Raw genomic sequence first — 23,519 nt, 5'->3', positions numbered from 1 at the left:
TACAGGGCGGGCGGCGTGTGATGTCACACCCCCGCCCCTCAATGCAAGCCTACGGGACGGGGCGTGATAGCTGACTGATTACAAACGGGGTGCCGGGTGCATGATCCTGGGGGGCCCCAGCGGCGGGACTCCCATGATGAGGCATCTTATCCCCTATCCTTTGGATAGGGGATAAGATGTCTAAGCACTGGAGTACCCCTTTAAATCAATATGGACTATTAAAGCATGAAGTTTTAATTCACTTTTTTTCTGTTAGGAGCTGGACACTGCCTTTTTGTTTCTCCTCTGATGTCTACGTGGGATACGGCCTTTTGATCCTCCGTGCTTCCATCCTCATAGATGCCATGGACATTGACATATTTTCACACTAGAGTGGTGAGCTGATCTGCATTTTTTTTCCATTTTTTGCAGTTTGTTACTGTAATGCTGATTAATGTTGTATTTTTCCTAATTACCAACCAAAAGACAGAATTTGTGATAACCAGAAGATTGTAATATTCTCAGCTGAACTCAAAGTTTCTTACTTTTTTCATGTCTTTCTTTGTAAACCGAACAGTGATTTTTATGACCAAAGGAAGCTCCCATATTCATCAAAGTTGTAGCCAAGCTAAATAGAATATAGGAAGGAATAATTACTTTATTATAGAAAAAAGTATGTTGGTGCTCAAAGTCATACATTTCTGCACTACTAATATACATATAATTAATTTATTATAAAAAAAAACATAATGTTATGGCCCTTGTGTACCCACTATCTAAACTCTGGTGCAAAAATAAAAATACCAGATAATAAAATACCAATTAATATGTTAAAATACAATCAATATCTCACTAAAAGTGCCACCAAGTCTAATAGCAATAAGATCTTATTCTAATAAAAAGCCACATAAATGAGTGGGCATAAAATCCACGTAGGAGTTCACATATACAGTAAGTTGCAAAGTCTATATGCTTTGTGTCACACAGATTGCATCAAAATCCATATGAATGTTGTTTAACAAGAACTATTGCAGGCATATCAAAATATTCACTCCGCGAGATATACAAAGCAGTTAGAAACAAGTCCGCTGATTATCTTGAACAACTCACCCTCCGGGGATCTTCAGGTCTTGGTGTCTTTTATGTAAAGAAGACCTGGTACAGTGTACTGCTCACCTGACCTGGTTCCCAGCTTGTCCAATGGATGGTGTAGGCTGATCTCTGTCTGTTCATGACTGGCACGGTACGTGCACTAGATGGATGGCACTAGATGGATGGCTCTCCTGCTTGCTGGTAATGCAGGCGCTGTCACGAGCGGCTACAGCCGGATATATTTCTGGGGTAGTCCAGGAATGTTTAGAGCGTCGGCGTTCTGGTGGAATGGGAGCGTGCACCGAATACTTTGAGTTGATTGATAGCAGGTACCTGCATGATGTTTCAAGTTGGCAGCAATGGATATTAAGGGCTTTTTCACAGATAGTCTTATACAAATGGTGGCACATTAAGGCTGGACATGTTATACAATTTATATACAATTTATTGCTGCTGAAGAAAGGACCTACGATGGTCCTGAAACACGTCAAGCCTCAGTGTGCCACCATTTATCTAAGAATATCTTTGCCAAAGCCATTAATGTCCATTGCTGCCAACTTGAAACGTCAAGCTGGTAGCCCAGTCTTAAATGATCTGTGGCAGAGAAGGAGCCTCTCATAACTTACATTTACATTATTATAGAACAGACTGTGTTTAAAAAATTCTTGTTTGACAAAATCAGCTGTTATTGGAATACACCTTTATCATGTAGTCATGTTTTGTGTGTTCTTTCCAAAATTAGCTTTTAGATAAATATACTGTATGTATTGGTATGCCAGATTTTAATCCAATTGTCATGCCGTGTTATAGCAAAAAGTAAAAACACAGATGTCTTTGTCAGAGATGTTTGGGCAAAACATTGTTGATTTGCTTACGCCAGAGTGACTACAAAGTAAAATGCAGCATTGGCTACTTGTCTTTGGACAATTCTTTTTGGTTAGAAGGATCCATAATAAGATGGCCTGCTCCGATCCCCAGCAATTTATGTTAATTTGGCAATTTGGCAGGTAAATGTCCTATGTTTACATTTGTCAGGTAAGATGTACACAGTTTGTATTGAAATCAATGGGCTGCTATGTAATATAAACCCTAAATGGGAAATGTATTAACTCCTTAAGGATGCCACCTGTTTATTTATTTTTAAAATTTTTATTTTCCTTTTGAATTATGAATTCAATTCAAATTAGAACAAGTACAGAATATAATAACATCTCAACCAACCCCCCACACCCAAACACTGGAGGAAAAAAAAGAAGAAAGTTAAAATTTAATGAAGAAAAGGAAGAAAAGGAAAGAGAGGGGAAGGGAGAACCAGAGCCTACTAATTCTATTATCATTTCCCCTTTTCCATATTATATTATAAGTATTTAGGGCTTTCAACCTATTATTAGCTCTCTGAGCCTGAACATTTCATAGGACTTTGTCGTGTTATTCAATTTATGCCAAGCTTCGGACGCAGGAATTTTGTCCGATAACCAAATTCTGAGTATAACAATTTTTGCTGTCATGAATAGTTTTAAAATCCCAAGTTTTAAAATCTTCCCTCCAAGTATGACCTGCAAAAAGGTGAATTCAAACCCCTTTGGAATGTAACCAATGTTAATCAAATAAGAAAAAATTCCCCCCAGTATCTACTTATTGGTTCACAGTCCCAGATTACATGTTTAATATCTGCGGATTCACAGCTACAAAAATGTAATTGTGTCATTCTCATATTCTAATTTACCGTGACTTTTAATTTTTTTTACCTGTTTTCACCTTAATGATCAAGCCTGATTTTTAAACTCTGGCCTGTGTCTCTTTAAGTGGTAATATCTCTGACATGCTTTTACTTAGCGACGAGATTCTGAGATTGTTTTTTCATGACTTATTGTACTTTATATTAGTTGTAAACCTTATTCCCCCCCTTTTTTGTGTTGTCATGTTCTGACAGCCATAACTTTTTTATTTTTCATCCAACCGCATTGTGTGAGGGATTATTTGTTGCGGGACAAGCTGTACTTTTTATTGATACCATTTTTGCAATTCATGCTACCTTTTGATATTTTTTTGTCTACATTTTGATATTTTGATATTTTTTTGTCTACTGTGTTCACTGTATGGGATAAATATTATTATTTTACTGTACAAGTCATTACGGACGTGGCAATATCTATTATCATTTTTTGGGGGATTATAATATAGGGTTTTATTGGGGATGGGGCATTTATTAAAATTTTTTTTACAATATTAATTTATTTAAAAACCTTACATTTTTTTAACTTTTCACTTTTTACAGGATATACTATGCTCCATTACATCTGTACTGCAGCACAGTATAGCTTTCAGTATACATTGACATGCAGCCTGCGTGATCCAGCTGGCCTCCTGCTGCCATGGCAACCAACGGGATCCCACGATCACATTGCCGGATTGCCGTTGGTGAACAGGTTGAGCCCCTTCCCCCTGTTAAGCCCATAGATTCCATCATCAGGACTGATCACGGCATCTATGGGGTTAATGCTGCCGAGACTGTCGCAATCCCGGTCTCGGCAGCTGTGGCAGGACTCTGGCTGTGATTGACAGTCGGGTCTCATATGCATATGTCCAGTTGCGCTAACATGTTAGCAACTGAGACATATGCATACGCCCTAGGGCTGGAAGGGGTTTTCTGATTTCCGTCTATTGTCAAAAAGCCACCCCTTTTGTGCAAACCCTCATTTTCTGCATGCCATGCTCGCCAAGTGGATGCTGCTTTGATTAAAGGGTGGGGCTTCTTGTAGATAGATAAACTAAAATGGTTAGCAATACAATAAAATCTGCATATTATATATATATTTTTTTTAACTAAAACCAGTTTATTTACTTAATTCATTAATGCATGTATAGCATCAAAATATTGCCCAGTGGGCAAACACACACACTCTACAACTTCATAGGAAGTCTATTTACTGGTTTATATCCAATTGGAGAACATACAAACTCCTTGCAGATGTTGTTTTTGAACATATTTGAACTCTAAAACAACAAGAAACAGATAGAAAAGGTGTTTTCCAATTGCTTGTTTACTCCAATCACCCAAAGACACCAATTATTATTATTATTTTTTGCGCCACCAATTCTACTTTGTAATGACGTCAGTCATTTTGCCCAAAAATCTACGGCGAAACGGAAAAAAAAATCATTGTGAGACAAAATTGAAAAAAAAAACACTGTTTTGTAATTCTTGGGGGCTTCCGTTTCTACGTAGTAAATTTTTCGGTAAAAATGACACTTTATCTTTATTCTGTAGGTCCATACAATTAAAATGATACCCTAATTATATAGGTTTGATTTTGTCGTACTTCTGGAAAAAATCATAACTACATGCAGGAAAATTTATAAGTTTAAAATTGTCATATTCTGACCCCTATAACTTTTTTTGCTTTTCCGCGTATGTGGCGGTATGCGGGCTATTTTTTGCACCGTGATCTGAAGTTTTTAGCGGTACCATTTTTGCATTTATAGGACTTATTTAATCACTTTTTATTCATTTTTTCATGATATAAAAAGTGACCAAAAATACACTATTTTGGACTTTGGAATTTTTTTGCGCGTACGCCATTGACCGTGCGGTTTAATTAACGATATATTTATATAATTCGTACATTTCTGCACGCGGCGATACCATATATGTTTATTTTTATTTACACTGTGTTTTTTTTTTATGGAAAAAGGGGGGTGATTCAAACTTTTAATAGGGAAGGGGTTAAATTATCTTTATTCACTTTTTTTTTTCCACTTTTTTTTTTGCAGTGTTATAGCTCCCATAGGGACCTATAACACTGCACACACTGATCTTTTACATTGATCACTGGTTTCTCATAGGAAACCAGTGATCGATGATTCTGCCGCTTGACTGCTCATGCCTGGATCTCAGGCACTGAGCAGTCATTCGGCGATCAGACAGTGAGGAGGCAGGTAGGGACCCTCCTGCTGTCCTGTAAGCTGTTCGGGATGCTGCGATTTCGCCGCGGCTATCCCGAACAGCCCACTGAGCTAACTGGCATGCTTTCACTTTCACTTTAGACGCAGTGTTCAACTTTGAACGCCGCATCTAAAGGGTTAATAGCGCGCGGCACCGCGATCAATGCCACGCGTTATTAGCCACGGGTCCCGGACGTTGTTAGAGGCCAGGCCCAACCCGCTATGATGCGGGGCCACGCCTTGGCCCCGCGTTATAGATCGGGAGCGGACACATGACGTACGATATTTTTTCATTACCTCATAACCTTTTATGCATTGGCATCCACTATTTCTTTTCAGCTATTCAGTGCTGGTTTGCTTTTTTCTACACACTTGTCAAACTCCTATTTCAGGTTGCAGAATGGTCCAGTGTATTACATGTTTTTGACTAATGGTCTAGTTTACTCTCAAAATATAAAAAAAATAAAAAGTATGTTGTGTCATACTGCTTATATGGTATGCAGGCTTTCTAGCTGTTGATAGCTCTAGAAACTTTTCTGCACCAGTGTCACAAATAGTGTTATAGCGTTACCTTTACTTGATTGTTATGGTTAAAACCATGACTGGTAGTTAACACTGTTGTAAAGGCCATATTACTTGGCCATAAATGTGTGGTGTCCTGGTACCATATTACATACGTTACCTTGTGGTGAGGTCCCCAAAGTCAGAGTCTCTAGGAACAGTGGGCGTCCTCTTCCTTAGTTAAGCCCTCATCACCCCTCAGTTAGCTATAATTAATGCAAATCTAAGTGTAAAGATGTATATTTAATATTCTTACCTTGTTTGCGTCACAGGACCTGCGGGTCATGTGACCGGGTTGCATAAATCTATGGTTTATGCTAAAGGACCTTCGGTGGTTTTGGACGTGTGATCACCCACAATCCATTGTAACGGTGAGTGACAGCTGATTGGACCAATCCATAACGGCCAGCCCCTGCCCATATAAGGGAGCTGCAGCCATTAATCGCTCTCTTGTTCCTGTGTTGCCAAGCAAGCACCATCGCTCTTGAGTTGCTGATTCTGGACGAGGTAGGACCTCCACAGCTTACAAGACAATTACTAGGCCTAAGTCTTGCGGCCTAAGCCTGCGCTAGAGACGGATAGTTCATACAATTCCCTGCTATCTCCGCAAGATCTCCAGACCTATTCAAACCCCTAAATCCTGTGGATCTATGCAAATACAATCCTCTAAAGCTAAAGAGAACTTTCTGGTCCTAAGCATCTGTCAATCACTGTTGTGCTGTTTAACTCCTTAAGGACTCAGGGTTTTTCCGTTTTTGCACTTTCCTTTTTTCCTCCTTACCTTTTAAAAATCATAACCATTTGAATTTTCCACCTAAAAATCCCTATTATGGCTTATTTTTTGCGTCACCAATTCTACTTTGCAGTGACATTAGTCATTTTACCCAAAAATTCACGGCGAAACGGAAAAAAATCATTGTGCGACAAAATCGATGAAAAAATGCCAATTTGTAACTTTTCGGGGCTTCCATTCCTACGCAGTGCATATTTCACTAAAAATGACACTTTATCATTATTCTGTAGGTCCATCCGGTTAAAATGATACCCTACTTCTGTCGTACTTCTGGAAAAAATCATAACTACATGCAGGAAAATGTATACGTTTAAAAATGTCATCTTCTGACCCCTATAACTTTTTTATTTTTCCACGTACAGGGCCGTATGGGACTTATTTTTTGCACCGTGATCTGAAGTTTTTATCGGTATATTTTTTGTTTTGATCGGACTTTTTGATCACTTTTTATTCATTTTTTAATGGTATAAAAAGTGACAAAAAATAAGCTTTTTTGGACTTTGGAATTTTTTTGCGCGTACGCCATTGACCGTGCGGTTTTATTAATGATATATTTTAATAATTTGGACATTTACGCATGCGGCGATACCACATATGTTTATTTATTTATTTTTTTACACTGTTTTATTTTTTTTATGGGAAAAGGGGGGTGATTCAAACTTTTATTAGAGAAGGGGTTAAATGACCTTTATTAACACATTTTTTTTTTTACTTTTTTTTTGCAGTGTTATAGGTCCCATAGGGACCTATAACACTGCACACACTGATCTTTACACAGATCACTGGCGTGTATTAACAAGCCTGTGATCAGTGTTATTGGCGCTTGACTGCTCCTGCCTGGATCTCAGGCACGGAGCAGTCATTCGTCGATCAGACACTGAGGAGGCAGGTAAGGGCCCTCCAGGTGTCCTGTAAGCTGTTCGGGACGCCACGATTTCACCGCGGCGGTCCCAAACAGCCCGACTGACTAGCTGGGATAATTTCACTTTTACTTTAGAAGCAGTGGTCAGCTTTGACCGCCGCTTCTAAAGGGTTAATACCGCACATTGCCGCGATTGGTGATGTGTGGTATTAGCCGCGGGTCCCGGCAGTTGATGAGCGCCGGGGCCGACGCGATGTGATGCGGGGTCGCAGCACGACCCCGCCTCATATCGCGGGAGGCGGCACAGGATGTAAATATACGTCCTGCATCGTTAAGGGGTTAAATAGACTTTGTTATCTGGACTTTTACCGTTATTGCAAATACTGAAAATCTTCAGTAAAGATTCCGCAAGTTTTAAGTTCAGCACTGCTGTGGACAATCTATTTATTTCATACTCACCTATCGCTCTTGGGAAGGGTGGCGATAGGCCCAACATCAATACAGAGTTTTAACCCTCGCCGTGGCGTCACGAGTGACAAGGGTTAACAACGCCCTTTATAATACTGAACAGCAACACCCCAACTACCCTACATCCCTACAAGGCTTTATTCCCCAAGTTTACCACAAATGTAATAGCATTCTTCACTTTTGCTATTCAGTGAGGCTTAATACCATTTGTTATAGTAGAAGGTGGTTTGCCACCTGCAAAAAGATGATAACAACTAGTATACCAAAATAAATACTACAGAAACCCTGATGTCCAGCTTTGTGTTTTCCCTCTTTATACCTGTCTGTCAGTACTACCTGTAGTTAATTGACTATTAAATATTATATTTATTTTTATATTTAAGTTAAGTTGAGGGTTTGACATTGCAATACATTTGTGAACATTAAGCTTTAGTCTGCTGTTTCAAGAAGCACTGAGGCTATCAGTGAATGAAAGATCATTTATCATTTCCATAATATACAAAAAACCACAGACCAGTTAACCACTTCTGGTCTGCAGGTTTTTCCAAGGACAAGGTAGTGTTATTAAAGGGTTACTCCGGCGCTTAAACATCTTATCCCCTATCCAAAGGATAGGGGATAAGATGCCTGATCGCGGGGGTCCCGCCGCTGGGGACCCCCGTGTTGTAGCACGCAGCACCCCAGTTAAAATCAGTCCCCGGAGCATGTTCCCTCCGGGTCTGATTACCGGTGACCACAGGGCCGGCGGCGTGCAAGATCACGGGGGTCCCCAGCGGATAGGGGATAAGATGTCTAAGTGCCGGAGTACCCCTTTAAATACAAAACAGAGCTTTATTTTGGAACTAAACTTGCATGAATATATTTAGCCCTTAGGGGACACACAACGTACATCGCTGTGCCCTGGTACATGGCGCGCAGCGACATATGGGAATCGGGCCAAGCTGGCTGCTGCTATCAGCCACCCAGGACTTCATGGTTAATGGCTGACCCTTCAGATGTCGTGATCAATATTGCTTATGGTATCTAAAGTATCTACAATGCCGTTGCCGGGGTCTGATGAGTCAAGATGGTTATGGAGACCTCCTCCATGCTGCTCTTTGTTTTTAATTTTCCACCACAAATAATAATTTTTGTTGCGCTATACCTTTTATAGCAAAATGAAAGTTGCTATTACAAAGTAGAATTGATCACACAAAAAACAAGCCCTCATATGGGTCTGTAGATAAAAAAATTAAAGATTTGTGGCTCCTAAAAAGTGAGGAGAAGAAAACAAAAACATAAAAATGAAAATTGGCTGTGTCCTCAAGTCCAAAATGTGCTGTATCCTTAAGGGGTTAAATGTGTTTTTTTCAACATCCATGCTTTAAATGGGCATGTGCAGAAATAAATATTTTTATGGGTTAAAGAAGCCATGCTTTTTTCAGTAAGTCTTACTGATAAAATGTGGCATAACTGTTATTTAGTCCACAAATATAGATAGTTTAACTATATGAACAAGCTTGTTTTGTCAAGCACTTTGAGTAAACACCACAATGCAGGGAGAAACAATAAGTGAATTTAACACCTTAAGGACACAGGGCATATACGCGTCATAGCGGGGTTGGTCCCGATGGCTATCAGTCACCAGGACCTGTGGTTAAAGCTGGACATCACAACTTACCGTGATGCCCAGCATTAACTTTTTTAGATCAACTTTGATCACGGTGTCACAGTGTCTTTGATCATGGCTAGCTCAGCGGGCTGATCGGGACGACCACAGTGAAATCGCGGTGTCCCGATCAGCTGAGAGGACAGCAGAGAGGCCATTACCTGCCTTCTCACACCAAGTAACAAGGATGAGGGTGAATTTTCGACTATTCCTTCTTGAAAATGTGTTTCAGGTTGCTCAGTGTTTCTGGGTCACCTTGTTTGCACAGCCTTCTTGAGGTCATGACATAGCATCTAGGTCAGTGGTTCTTAACCTTGTTGGAGGTACTGAACCCCACCAGTTTCATATGCGCATTCACCGAACCCCTCTTAATTGGAAAAATAAAATAGGATTTTTTCAAATTTAAAACATAGGAAGTATATATTTATATATAGGTGCACAAAATGAACAAAACCATTAAGAACAAAGAACAAAACCATGAAAACATGATTTTCACACAAAAACTAAAACATAATGAATATTTACTGCAAATCAGTGTGACTTCTGCTGTTGTCTTTCAGAGACCAGTTTGAAATGCGCGGCTTTACCTTGGCAAGTGCCACTCTCATGTCATTTTCGCAACAATGGCAGTGTTCCCCCACATTAGGCAGGCAGTGTTCCTCCACATTAGGCAGGCAGTGTTCCCCCACATCAGACAGACAGTGTTCCTCCACATTAGGCAGGCAGTGTTCCCCCACATTAGGCAGGCAGTGTTCCTCCACATTAGGCAGGCAGTGTTCCCCCACATTAGGCAGGCAGTGTTCCCCCACATTAGGCAGACAGAGTTCCCCCACATTAGGCAGGCAGTGTTCCCCCACATTAGGCGGGCAGTTTTCCCCCCACATTAGGCAGACAGAGTTCCCCCACATTAGGCAGGCAGTGTTCCCCCACATTAGGTTGACAGTGTTCCCCCACATTAGGTTGGCAGTGTTCCCCCACATTAGGTTGGCAGTGTTCCCCCCCATTAGCCTGGCAGTGTTCCCCCACATTAGGCAGGCAGTGTTCCCCCACATTAGGTTGGCAGTATGTTCCCCCACATTAGGTGCAATATAGTCCCCCACATTAAGCTGGCAGTATGTTCCCCCACATCAGGTGCAATATAGTCTGCCACATTTGGCTGGCAGTATGTTTCCCCACATTAGGTGCAATATAGTCCCTCACATTAGGCCGGCAGTATGTTCCCCCACATTAGGTGCAATATAGTCCCCCACATTAGCCTGGCAGTATGTTCCCCCACATCAGGTGCAATATGGTCCGCACCATTAGGCTGGCAGTATGTTCCCCCACATTAGGTGCAATATAGTCCCCCACATTAAGCTGGCAGTATGTTCCCCCACATTAGGTGCAATATAGTCCCCCCACATTAGGCCGGCAGTATGTTCCCCCACATTAGGTGCAATATAGTCCCCCCACATTAGGCTGGCAGTATGTTACCCCACATTAGGTGCAATATAGTCTGCCACATTTGGCTGGCAGTATGTTCCCCCACATTAGGTGCAATATAGTCCCCCACATTAGGCCGGCAGAATGTTCCCCCACATTAGGTGCATTATAGTCCCCCACATTAGCCTGGCAGTATGTTCCCCCACATTAGGTGCAATATGGTCCGCACCATTAGGCTGGCAGTATGTTCCCCCGCATTAGGTGCAATATAGTCCCCCACATTAAGCTGGTAGTATGTTCCCCCAAATTAGGTGCAATATAGTCCCCCCACATTAGGCCGGCAGTATGTTCCCCCACATTAGGTGCAATATAGTCCCCCACATTAGGCTGGCAGTATGTTCCCCCACATTAGGCTGGCAGTATAGTCCCCCACATTACGTTGGCAGTATGTTCCCCCCACATTAGGTGCAGTATGTTCCCCCACAGAAATCCAGCCTCCAGCCATACAGTATGTCTGGAGGCTGTATGCCTGTGTACTGCTCCACTTCAGTGTTCCGACCACCGCTCCTCGGGTCCGGCCATAGCAGGACCGGAGGATTCCTATATTTAAAATAGAATATAGCTCAGGAGTTCACACCAGCAGAGCAGTGGCTGCAGCCCTGAGAGTACTGTAAAACACAGGAGGATCTCTCACCGGGCTCCTCCCAGACACTCTTCTCTCCCGGCTGCTCAGCTCTGGCTGTGACAGCTCCTTCAGTCACAATATCTTCTCTCCTGCTGGGCTCCACCACCACATGTATTGGTCACACGATGGGCATTCAAATAGAGGGGAGTTGTTTAAAACTACAGTGACCATTTAAAGTAATAGTGTTTATCCCAGAAACTTAGCAAAAGGTGAATGATGAGAGTCCATCCACTAGGACCCCTATGGACCACAACAACAGGGATCCCTTGGGCACCCCTTGTTAATGGAGTAGTGGTCAGAAGTTTTCATTGGCCAGAGTCATAGAGGGCCATTTATCATTGTCTTTACAGCCTTTTATATGGCTTATATTTGGCATATTGTTACGCCGAGCGCTCCGGGTTCCCGCTCCTCCCCGGAGCGCTCGCTTCACCTCCTCCGCTGCAGCGCCCCGGTCACGTCCTCTGACCCGGGGCGCTGCGATCCTGCTGCTAGCCGGGATGCGATTCGCGATGCGGGTAGCGCCCGCTCGCGATGCGCACCCCGGCTCTCCTACCTGACTCGCTCCCCGTCTGTTCTGTCCCGGCGCGCGCGGCCCCGCTCCCTAGGGCGCGCGCGCGCCGGGTCTCTGCGATTTAAAGGGCCACTGCGCCGCTGATTGGCGCAGTGGTTCCAATTAGAGTTATCACCTGTGCACTCCCTATATTACCTCACTTCCCTTGCACTCCCTTGCCGGATCTTGTTGCCTTAGTGCCAGTGAAAGCGTTCCCTGTGTGTCCCTTGCCAGTGTTTCCAGACCTTCTGCCGTTGCCCCTGACTACGATCCTTGCTGCCTGCCCCGACCTTCTGCTACGTCCGACCTTGCTTCTGCCTACTCCCTTGTACCGCGCCTATCTTCAGCAGCCAGAGAGGTGAGCCGTTGCTAGTGGATACGACCTGGTCACTACCGCCGCAGCAAGACCATCCCGCTTTGCGGCGGGCTCTGGTGAAAACCAGTAGTGGCTTAGAACCGGTCCACTAGCACGGTCCACGCCAATCCCTCTCTGGCACAGAGGGTCCACTACCTGCCAGCCGGCATCGTGACAGTAGATCCGGCCATGGATCCCGCTGAAGTTCCTCTGCCAGTTGTCGCTGACCTCACCACGGTGGTCGCCCAGCAGTCACAACAGATTGCGCAACAAGGCCAACAGCTGTCTCAACTGACCGTTATGCTACAACAGTTGCTACCACAGCTTCAGCAGTCATCTCCTCCGCCAGCTCCTGCACCTCCTCCGCAGCGAGTGGCCGCTCCTGGGATACGCTTATCCTTGCCGGATAAGTTTGATGGGGACTCTAAGTTTTGCCGTGGCTTCCTTTCCCAATGTTCCCTGCATCTGGAGATGATGTCGGACCTGTTTCCCACTGAAAGGTCTAAGGTGGCTTTCGTAGTCAGTCTTCTGTCCGGAAAAGCCCTGTCATGGGCCACACCGCTCTGGGACCGCAATGACCCCGTCACTGCCTCAGTACACTCCTTCTTCTCGGAAATCCGAAGTGTCTTTGAGGAACCTGCCCGAGCCTCTTCTGCTGAGACTGCCCTGTTGAACCTGGTCCAGGGTAATTCTTCCGTTGGCGAGTATGCCGTACAATTCCGTACACTTGCTTCAGAATTGTCCTGGAATAATGAGGCCCTCTGCGCGACCTTCAAAAAAGGCCTATCCAGCAACATTAAAGATGTTCTGGCCGCACGAGAAATTCCTGCTAATCTACATGAACTTATTCACCTAGCCACTCGCATTGACATGCGTTTTTCTGAAAGGCGTCAGGAACTCCGCCAAGATATGGACTCTGTTCGCACGAGGCGTTTCGTCTCCTCGGCTCCTCTCTCCTCTGGTCCCCTGCAATCTGTTCCTGTGCCTCCCGCCGTGGAGGCTATGCAGGTCGACCGGTCTCGCCTGACACCTCAAGAGAGAACACGACGCCGTATGGAGAACCTCTGCCTGTACTGTGCTAGTACCGAACACTTCCTGAGGGATTGTCCTATCCGTCCTCCCCGCCTGGAAAGACGTACGCTGACTCCGCACAAAGGTGAGACAGTCCTTGATGTCTACTCTGCTTCTCCACGTCTTACTGTGCCTGTGCGGATGTCTGCTTCTGCCTTCTCCTTCTCTACAGTGGCCTTCTTGGACTCTGGTTCTGCAGGAAATTTTATTTTGGCCTCTCTCGTCAACAAGTTCAACATCCCAGTGACCAGTCTCGCCAGACCCCTCTACATCAATTGTGTAAATAATGAAAGATTGGACTGTACCATACGTTTCCGTACGGAGCCCCTTCTTATGAGCATCGGATCTCATCATGAGAGGATTGAACTTTTGGTCCTCCCCAATTGCACCTCGGAGATTCTCCTTGGACTTCCCTGGCTTCAACTTCATTCCCCAACCCTGGATTGGTCCACTGGGGAGATCAAGAGTTGGGGGTCCTCTTGTTCCAAGAACTGTCTAAAACCGCTTCCCAGTAACCCTTGCCGTAACTCTGTGGTTCCTCCAGTAACCGGTCTCCCCAAGGCCTATATGGACTTCGCGGATGTTTTCTGCAAAAAACAAGCTGAGACTCTACCTCCTCACAGGCCTTATGATTGCCCTATCGACCTCCTCCCGGGTACTACTCCACCCCGGGGCAGAATTTATCCTCTCTCTGCCCCAGAGACTCTTGCCATGTCCGAATACGTCCAGGAGAATCTAAAAAGGGGCTTTATCCGTAAATCCTCCTCTCCTGCCGGAGCCGGATTTTTCTTTGTCTCCAAAAAAGATGGCTCCCTACGTCCTTGCATTGACTACCGCGGTCTTAATAAAATCACGGTTAAGAACCGCTACCCCTTACCCCTCATCTCTGAACTCTTTGATCGCCTCCAAGGTGCCCACATCTTCACTAAATTGGACTTAAGAGGCGCCTATAACCTCATCCGCATCAGAGAGGGGGACGAGTGGAAAACGGCATTTAACACCAGAGATGGACACTTTGAGTATCTGGTCATGCCCTTTGGACTGTGCAATGCCCCTGCCGTCTTCCAAGACTTTGTCAATGAAATTTTTCGTGATCTATTATACTCCTGTGTTGTGGTATATCTGGACGATATCCTAATTTTTTCTGCCAATCTAGAGGAACACCGCCGGCATGTCCGTATGGTTCTTCAGAGACTTCGTGACAACCAACTCTATGCCAAAATTGAGAAATGTCTGTTTGAATGCCAATCTCTTCCTTTTCTAGGATATTTGGTCTCTGGCCAGGGACTACAGATGGATCCAGACAAACTCTCTGCCGTCTTAAATTGGCCACGCCCCTCCGGACTCCGTGCTATCCAACGCTTTTTGGGGTTCGCCAATTATTACAGGCAATTTATTCCACATTTTTCTACCATTGTGGCTCCTATCGTGGCTTTAACCAAGAAAAATGCTGATCCCAAGTCCTGGCCTCCTCAAGCAGAAGACTCCTTTAAACAACTCAAGTCTGCCTTTTCTTCGGCTCCCGTGCTCTCCAGACCTGACCCTTCCAAACCCTTCCTATTGGAGGTTGATGCCTCCTCAGTAGGAGCTGGAGCTGTTCTTCTACAAAAAAATCCTTCCGGGCATGCTGCCACTTGTGGTTTTTTCTCTAGGACCTTCTCTCCAGCGGAGAGGAACTACTCCATCGGGGATCGAGAACTTCTAGCCATTAAATTAGCACTTGAGGAATGGAGGCATCTGCTGGAGGGATCAAGATTTCCTGTTATTATCTACACCGACCACAAGAACCTCTCCTACCTCCAGTCGGCCCAACGGCTGAATCCTCGCCAGGCCCGGTGGTCTCTGTTCTTTGCCCGATTTAATTTTGAGATTCACTTTCGTCCTGCCGATAAGAACATTAGAGCCGATGCTCTCTCTCGTTCCTCGGATGCCTCAGAAGTTGATCTCCCTCCGCAACACATCATTCCACCTGACTGCCTGATCTCCACTTCTCCTGCCTCCATCAGACAGACTCCTCCAGGAAAGACCTTTGTTTCTCCACGCCAACGCCTCGGAATCCTCAAATGGGGTCACTCCTCCCATCTCGCAGGTCATGCGGGCATCAAGAAATCTGTGCAACTCATCTCCCGCTTCTATTGGTGGCCAACTCTGGAGACGGATGTTGGGGACTTTGTGCGAGCCTGCACTATCTGTGCCCGGGATAAGACTCCTCGCCAGAAGCCCGCTGGTTTTCTTCATCCTCTGCCTGTCCCCGAACAGCCTTGGTCTCTGATTGGTATGGATTTTATTACTGATTTACCCCCTTCCCGTGGCAACACCGTTATTTGGGTGGTCGTTGATCGATTCTCCAAAATGGCACATTTCATTCCTCTTCCTGGTCTTCCTTCTGCGCCTCAGTTGGCTAAACAATTTTTTGTACACATTTTTCGTCTTCACGGGTTGCCTACGCAGATTGTCTCGGATAGAGGGGTCCAATTCGTGTCTAAATTCTGGAGAGCTCTCTGTAAACAACTCAAGATTAAATTAAATTTTTCCTCTGCATATCATCCCCAGTCCAATGGACAAGTAGAAAGAATTAACCAGATCCTGGGTGATTATTTGCGACATTTTGTTTCCTCCCGCCAGGATGACTGGGCAGATCTCCTTCCATGGGCCGAATTCTCGTATAACTTCAGGGTCTCTGAATCTTCCTCCAAATCCCCATTTTTCGTGGTGTACGGCCGTCACCCTCTTCCCCCCCTCCCTACCCCCTTGCCCTCTGGTCTGCCCGCTGTGGATGAAATTTCTCGTGACCTTTCCATTATATGGAGAGAGACCCAAAATTCTCTCTTACAGGCTTCTTCACGCATGAAGAGGTTCGCGGATAAGAAAAGAAGAGCTCCCCCCGTTTTTTCCCCTGGAGACAAGGTATGGCTCTCCGCTAAATATGTCCGCTTCCGTGTCCCTAGCTACAAGTTGGGACCACGCTATCTTGGTCCTTTCAAAATTCTGTGTCAAATTAATCCTGTCTCTTATAAACTTCTTCTTCCTCCTTCTCTTCGTATCCCTAATGCCTTTCACGTCTCTCTTCTCAAACCACTCATCCTCAACCGTTTTTCTCCCAAATCTGTTCCTCCCACTCCTGTTTCCGGCTCCTCGGACGTCTTCTCGGTCAAGGAGATTTTGGCTGCCAAAAAGGTCAGAGGAAAAAATTTTTTTTTAGTAGACTGGGAGGGTTGTGGTCCTGAAGAGAGATCCTGGGAACCTGAGGACAACATCCTTGACAAAAGTCTGCTCCTCAGGTTCTCAGGCTCCAAGAAGAGGGGGAGACCCAAGGGGGGGGGTACTGTTACGCCGAGCGCTCCGGGTTCCCGCTCCTCCCCGGAGCGCTCGCTTCACCTCCTCCGCTGCAGCGCCCCGGTCACGTCCTCTGACCCGGGGCGCTGCGATCCTGCTGCTAGCCGGGATGCGATTCGCGATGCGGGTAGCGCCCGCTCGCGATGCGCACCCCGGCTCTCCTACCTGACTCGCTCCCCGTCTGTTCTGTCCCGGCGCGCGCGGCCCCGCTCCCTAGGGCGCGCGCGCGCCGGGTCTCTGCGATTTAAAGGGCCACTGCGCCGCTGATTGGCGCAGTGGTTCCAATTAGAGTTATCACCTGTGCACTCCCTATATTACCTCACTTCCCTTGCACTCCCTTGCCGGATCTTGTTGCCTTAGTGCCAGTGAAAGCGTTCCCTGTGTGTCCCTTGCCAGTGTTTCCAGACCTTCTGCCGTTGCCCCTGACTACGATCCTTGCTGCCTGCCCCGACCTTCTGCTACGTCCGACCTTGCTTCTGCCTACTCCCTTGTACCGCGCCTATCTTCAGCAGCCAGAGAGGTGAGCCGTTGCTAGTGGATACGACCTGGTCACTACCGCCGCAGCAAGACCATCCCGCTTTGCGGCGGGCTCTGGTGAAAACCAGTAGTGGCTTAGAACCGGTCCACTAGCACGGTCCACGCCAATCCCTCTCTGGCACAGAGGGTCCACTACCTGCCAGCCGGCATCGTGACACATATGAAATGTCACATGTGCGCCAAAGCACTTTTTTTGCGACTTTAGGCTGTAAGCAAAACCTTTCCAAACAATCTTGCAAAAGTGAAGTTTTCACTTTGCAGTGGTCACGGATATATCAAGTACGAATGTCGCACAATAAATTGCAAACCCCTCCAAAACACTGCAAATCTACACCAGCTCAGACATGGCTTACAGAACTACATTTGGAAAGCATTTTTTTAAAGTTGCACCTGTGACTTTTTAGTAACATAGTTCATAATGTCGACCAAGTTCATCAAGTTCAACCTATAACCCTGATGAGTCCCTACTGAGTTGAGGAATGTAAATAAAAACTCATACTCGAGGTAAAAATTCATTCTCAACTCCAAATATGGCATGCACCTTCTGTCCATATAGATCTAGAATCCATAAGCTGTAATGTTATTATTACATCCAGATCCCTTTTAAATTATTTTACAGAGTTCATCATGACCACCTCCTCAGGCAGAGAATTCCACAGTCTCACTGCTCTTACAGTAAAGAACCCCCATCTGTGCTGGTGTAGAAACCTTCTCAAGATACAGTCCTGGGTATAAATAGATCATGGGAGAGACCTCTGTACGGTCCCCTGATATATTTATACATAGTTATAAATAACCCTAATTCTGATAATCTTTCTGGGTAGTGTAGTCCTCCAATTCCCCATATTACTCTGGTTGCCCGTCTTTGAACCCTCTCCAGCTCCCCAGCTCCACTATATCTTTCTTGTACACTGGTGCCCAGTACTGTACACATTATTCTATGTGTGGTCTGACTAGTGATTTGTACAGCGGTAGAATTATTTCCTTGTCGTGGGCATCAATGCCCCTATTGATGCACCCCATGATTTTATTTGCCTTGGCAGCAGCTGCCTGACACTGGTCACTACAGTTAAATTTACTATTAATTAAGACTCCCAAGTCCTTTTCCATAACTAAAGAGAAAAGAGACAGTGCTCCATAGCGTGAAACCACCGGTTTAGGGTTCAGAACAGGATGTTGAATTAACCCTTACCAAAGGCGGTTGTTTGAGCTCACACACAACAATGGTCAGCGTGGGTGAGTATGAGGACCGCGCAAACGCGGTGAAACGCATTGCATTGTTTTAAATATACCCTTCTCCCATTCACCTGACGTGTCTACTCTTGGTCAGCACCGCTGAAACCCACTACTCCTGGAAGTCCTCTCCTGGTACAAGTCCTTTTCCATGTCAGTCATCCAAATTGTTCTCCCATTTAATACATAATCCCAGCCCGGATTTTTCTTCCCCATGTGCATAACCTTACATTTATCAGTGTTGAACCTCATGTGCCACTTCCCAGCCCAAACCTCCAACCTATCCAGATCCATTTGTAACTAGTTATTAGTGCACTGTCCTCTATAGTGTTTACCGCTTTACAGAGTTTAGTATCATCTGCAAAGATTGCCACTTTACTATTCAACCCCTCTACAAAGTCATTAATAAATACATTAAAAAGAACAGGACCCAAGAATGACCCCTGTGGTACCCCACTAGTAACAGTCAACCAATCAGAATAAGTACCATTAATAACCATCCTCTGTTTCACTGAGCCAGTTACTTCTTCCTGGGTTAGACAGGCGACCTGTACTGGGGAGTTTACCTGATCTCGCTGTATTTCACCTGGCATTTCATTTTCTTTGGTGAACACAGTGGAGAAGAATTTGTTTAATATATTAGCTTTTTCCTGATCCCATTTATAATTTCCTCATCATCATTTTTTTAAAGGGCCAACACTTTAATTGTTAACCTTTTTGTTATTTATATAGTTAAAAAACATTTTGGGGTTAGTTTTACTCTCTTTTATGTAATGAGTCTTTCTGTCTCTATTTTTGCGGCTTTTCTCAGTTTTTTTACATATTTTACATTTTTCTCTATAGCTTTTTAATGCTTCTTCACTGCCGTCCTGTTTAAATGCTTTATTTTTGTCATTTATTGCCCCTTAACATTTGTATTCATCCATATTGGTTTTCTTTTATTTCTGACCCTTTTATTCCCATAAGGTATATACATCTTATAGTGAGAATTTAAGATATTTTTACAAGTCTCCCATTTAGAGTCAGTATTCTTGTTTTTGAGGACATTATCCCAATTTATATTGTTAAGGGCTTCACTGAGTTGATCAAACATTGCCTTCCTAAAGTTTATAGTTTTTGTGGCCCCTCAAGAGATTCCCTTATTGAGGAACAAGCTATAATGTATTATATTATGATCACTATTTCCTAGGTGTCCTTCTCCTTGCACATTAGTTACTCTGTCAGGTCTGTTGGTTAATATGAAGGATAGTTAAAGTCCCCCATTATTATCACCTCATTCTGATTGGCTGCCTTGTTTATTTGCCTCAGTAATTGATCTTCTGCCTCTTCCATTATGTTTGGTGGCTTATAGCAAACCCCTATCAGAATTTTTTTTATTTTCATCTCCATATATTTCTACCCATAATGACTCCACATTATCGTTTCACTCCCATATATCCTCCCGCAGTGCGGCCTTCAGACTCTATGTCACATAAAGACAAACTCCTCCCCCTTTCTGTTTTGTCCGATCCTTCCTGAATGTTGACCACCCAGTCACAGCTATCATCCAACCAAGTCTCTGTCTCACTTGCATACTTCACACTCTTGTATATAGACACACAATCACTAGCTCAAACAATCGCTTATTGTACTTGCTTTTATCGTTACCAGATACCACCTCTCTCTTCCACTGCCTGGAAGTGAATGCAAAGGGCTAGCTGGCTGCAAACAGCTGCAATTTATCAGCTGCTAATTATATAACTACTCCACCCACTCTCCACCTGTATTCCTTCCAGACAGGAAAAGAGGAAACAAAACAAAAACAAAAAAAAACACAGAAATGCACTCAATGCTCACAATACTTCTTACAGTATTCCCTTAATTTAAAATTTTAAGTCCCTCTCACTTTTATACTTACACTCACTTGTATACTTGAATAAAAATCCTTCCTGACCCCACAAATAAGGGTCGGATTTCTTCCTGGATCCCATCTACCCTGCTGCATATTGCTGTATATAAATATAATAAAGTAAATAACATACAGTATACAAATAGCTTCTCAGAGCTTACAATCTAATAAACAAAAGATGCCCTGCTCTTACTGTCATTTAAATCAACTTTTGACATGTCATACAGCCTGATCCTCTCACCATGCACACAGTATGACCACACCATTGTGTGCAATTCTGGAGTATAATACAGAACATAATTTAGGATCAGTACAGGATAAGTAATGTAATGTATGTACACAGTGACCCCGCCAGCATAATAGTGAGTACAGCTCTTGAGTATAATATAGAACATAATTTAGGATCAGTACAGGATAAGTAATGTAATGTATGTACACAGTGATCCAACCAGCATGATAGGGAATATAGCTCTGGAGTATGCCAGAGGTTGCTCTTGATCCTGAGCTAATGGGGGGAGATTCATCAAAACTTGTGCTGAGGAAAAGTCAACCAGTTGCCCATATCAACCAATGAGATTGCTTCTTTCATTTTTGAGAAAGCCTCTGAAAAATAAAAGAAGAGTGTTTTCTATGGGCAACTGGTTAACTTTTCCTTTAGCACAGGTCTTGATGAATCTTCCCCAGTGTTCTGTTGGAGGAGTCAATGTATACATGCATTACATTACTTATCCTGTAATAATCTCGAGTTACCTTCTGTATTATACTTCAGATCTGCACTCACTATTCAGTTGCTGCGGTCACTGTGTACAATTACATTACTTATGCTGTACAGGGGATTAAATTGTAATCTATATACACAGTAACCCCCTCACCAATAGAAGTAAAAACTGCAACTCTTGGAGTGTAGTATAGAATAATCTCTCACGGGCTCCCTCCCAGGCTATCTTCTCTCCCAACTGCTCCGCTCTGGTGGCGACAGGTCCTTCAGCCACAATCTTTTCTCTCCTGCTGAGCTCAGCCACCACATGATTGCGAGATACCCACAGGTCCTTCACCTCCAGCATGTAGCAGATATAGAGCAGGTCCTGGTGGGGCAGTCACTGCTGTTGTGTGGTGTGTTGAGATCTCTGCTCCTTAGTAACTGTCAAACCAGGACCCGCTAAATGCAAACCAGTGGCCGTCCTTACAGTATTTTTTTTAAAACTGCGTACCCCTTGAGTTCCCCTGGGGGTACGCATAACCAAAGTTGAGAACCACTGACCTAGACTAGAAACCATATTCCCAGCCTGTCACCTATATATGATCTCTTAATGCTTGTGATTGCACTGACCTTTGTCTTGTTTATTTGTGGTGGCCACGGGGTATTAGCAAGAGTACCTGATCACTTAGTGACGCCAGGGCACCGTTATCCTAAACATGGTCCGAGGTTTGAAGCAGCTTCTTTGGGCCAGACAGGGGGAGTAAATGAACACACCAAGGATAACTGTCTTTACTGAGCTGGTGCAAATGGTATTACACATAAGCTAGCCTTGGTGTGAGAGTGCAGCGTAACCCCTTGCGAGCCCTGTTGCCTTGCTGAGACTTGTAGTGCTTTCACCGGACAGAATTATACTGACTTGGGTTCCAAGATTAAATCATTGTTGCTAGGGTCCTGCCAAGGTACTGGAGACTGTTCTGCAGAGGCATGAATTTCCTAGTTGTGAGCAACACTTGCCGGATGACAGTTGAGAAACTAGACTTGAAGTAGGCCTCTCCTCTGAGCACGCGACACACAGCACATCTGAGCTAAGCTGTTGCTCAGGAGCCACTAAACTAGAGACTGACTAACTCGTCCCCTGCACCTCACTATACAGGGGAGACTTTTGGGGTCTCATTGGCAGGCAGGATCACATGGGATTCACTGCAGAGTCTCATGGGTAACACCCTTAAAGGCACAATTACATGGAAAACATACATACATAGAACAACAATTAAATTAAGTTAGGAAAATATATTATTCTGACATTACAAAATTAATCTGTCAACAAAACTTTAGTGGGCCCAACACCTCGTGCTGCCAAGCTGCACGAGACAGTCCAAAACCAAGGGACAGCTACCGGTGCTGGGACACCACATATTGGTACTTACTTTTCAGGTTCAGGTGTAAGGGATGTTCTTAGATAATGAAAGCACATATGTATGTCTTGAAGATTGACCTTTTTATTTGTTTTAGTATTCTTTTGGTTTCTGTGAAACTTCTTCTTAAGCAACCGTTATAAAGAGCAATATCTTTGGGAACAAAGGCATCAAGGCCAGACTGGGACTAAAAAGTAGCCCTGGCATTCAAGTCCCAACAGCCCACATAAAATATGCCCCCCCCCCCCCATACCACATGTTGTGCATTGCTCAAATCCTACTACAACAAAATGGCATGACATCAGGGGCATCACTTGCCAGTGCTGGCAGCCGCCGATGCTCACAGTGGCTGCTGGCACTGATGAGCAATACTCCGGACATCAAGCCGTGGAGTGCGAGGACGTCACTTGTTTGAACAGCAGTCTTTTGCTTCTGTGCTGGGGCTGCCGCGTGGGGGGGGTTTGCAGCAAAGGGCTAGGGCCCCCTGGAGCTCGGATCTCTTACTGGGGCATTGACTGTACCCCGTGACGGCGGCCCTGTGTACAAGGTAGGGCCTAGTAGGACTGGCAGATAAGCCTGGTTGTCCGCTGTTGAGAGTGTGTTGCTTGGCACGAGTGTGTCCACGTCCGGAGTGTGCAAATACATTAAGTCTTATGGGACTATGCTGGGGAATAAAAAACTGTAAGCTATTGAGAGATGTCCGCTATTGGGATGTGTCCGGTAAAGGAGATTTTACTGTAAATACAGACTGCCAGAAAAAATAAAGACCCCCTAGATACTTTAGAAATACAGACCCACAGGAATAATACAGATCCCAGATCAGTTTTAAAAATACAGACCCCCAGAAATAATACAAACCCTAGACCAGTAAAAAATACAGACCCCCCCAGACAAGTAAAAAAATTACATACCCCCAGAAATAATACAGACCGCAGACTAGTTAGAAATATAAGCTCCCAGAAATAATAAATCCCAGTCC

The 23,519-nt window shown here is 44.4% G+C and overlaps 1 long non-coding RNA gene across 2 annotated transcripts; it reads right to left on the bottom strand.

The window, feature by feature from the left end:
- Nucleotides 1-297: 297 nt before the first annotated feature.
- Nucleotides 298-22,178, bottom strand: LOC130308959 (uncharacterized). 2 transcript variants are annotated; one of them, XR_008857741.1, is made up of 4 exons: nucleotides 21,756-22,178; nucleotides 20,435-20,525; nucleotides 525-607; nucleotides 298-447 (listed from the first exon to the last, which is right to left on the bottom strand). It is a non-coding gene; the product is annotated as an uncharacterized LOC130308959 (long non-coding RNA). The 2 variants fall into 2 exon arrangements; XR_008857742.1 differs by having other exon boundaries at nucleotides 21,803-22,178.
- Nucleotides 22,179-23,519: the final 1,341 nt, after the last annotated feature.

Source organism: Hyla sarda, chromosome 1 (assembly GCF_029499605.1).
Source record: "Hyla sarda isolate aHylSar1 chromosome 1, aHylSar1.hap1, whole genome shotgun sequence".
In the NCBI taxonomy this organism is placed as follows: Eukaryota; Metazoa; Chordata; class Amphibia; order Anura; family Hylidae; genus Hyla; species Hyla sarda.
This window is presented reverse-complemented; position numbering and strand designations above follow the sequence as displayed.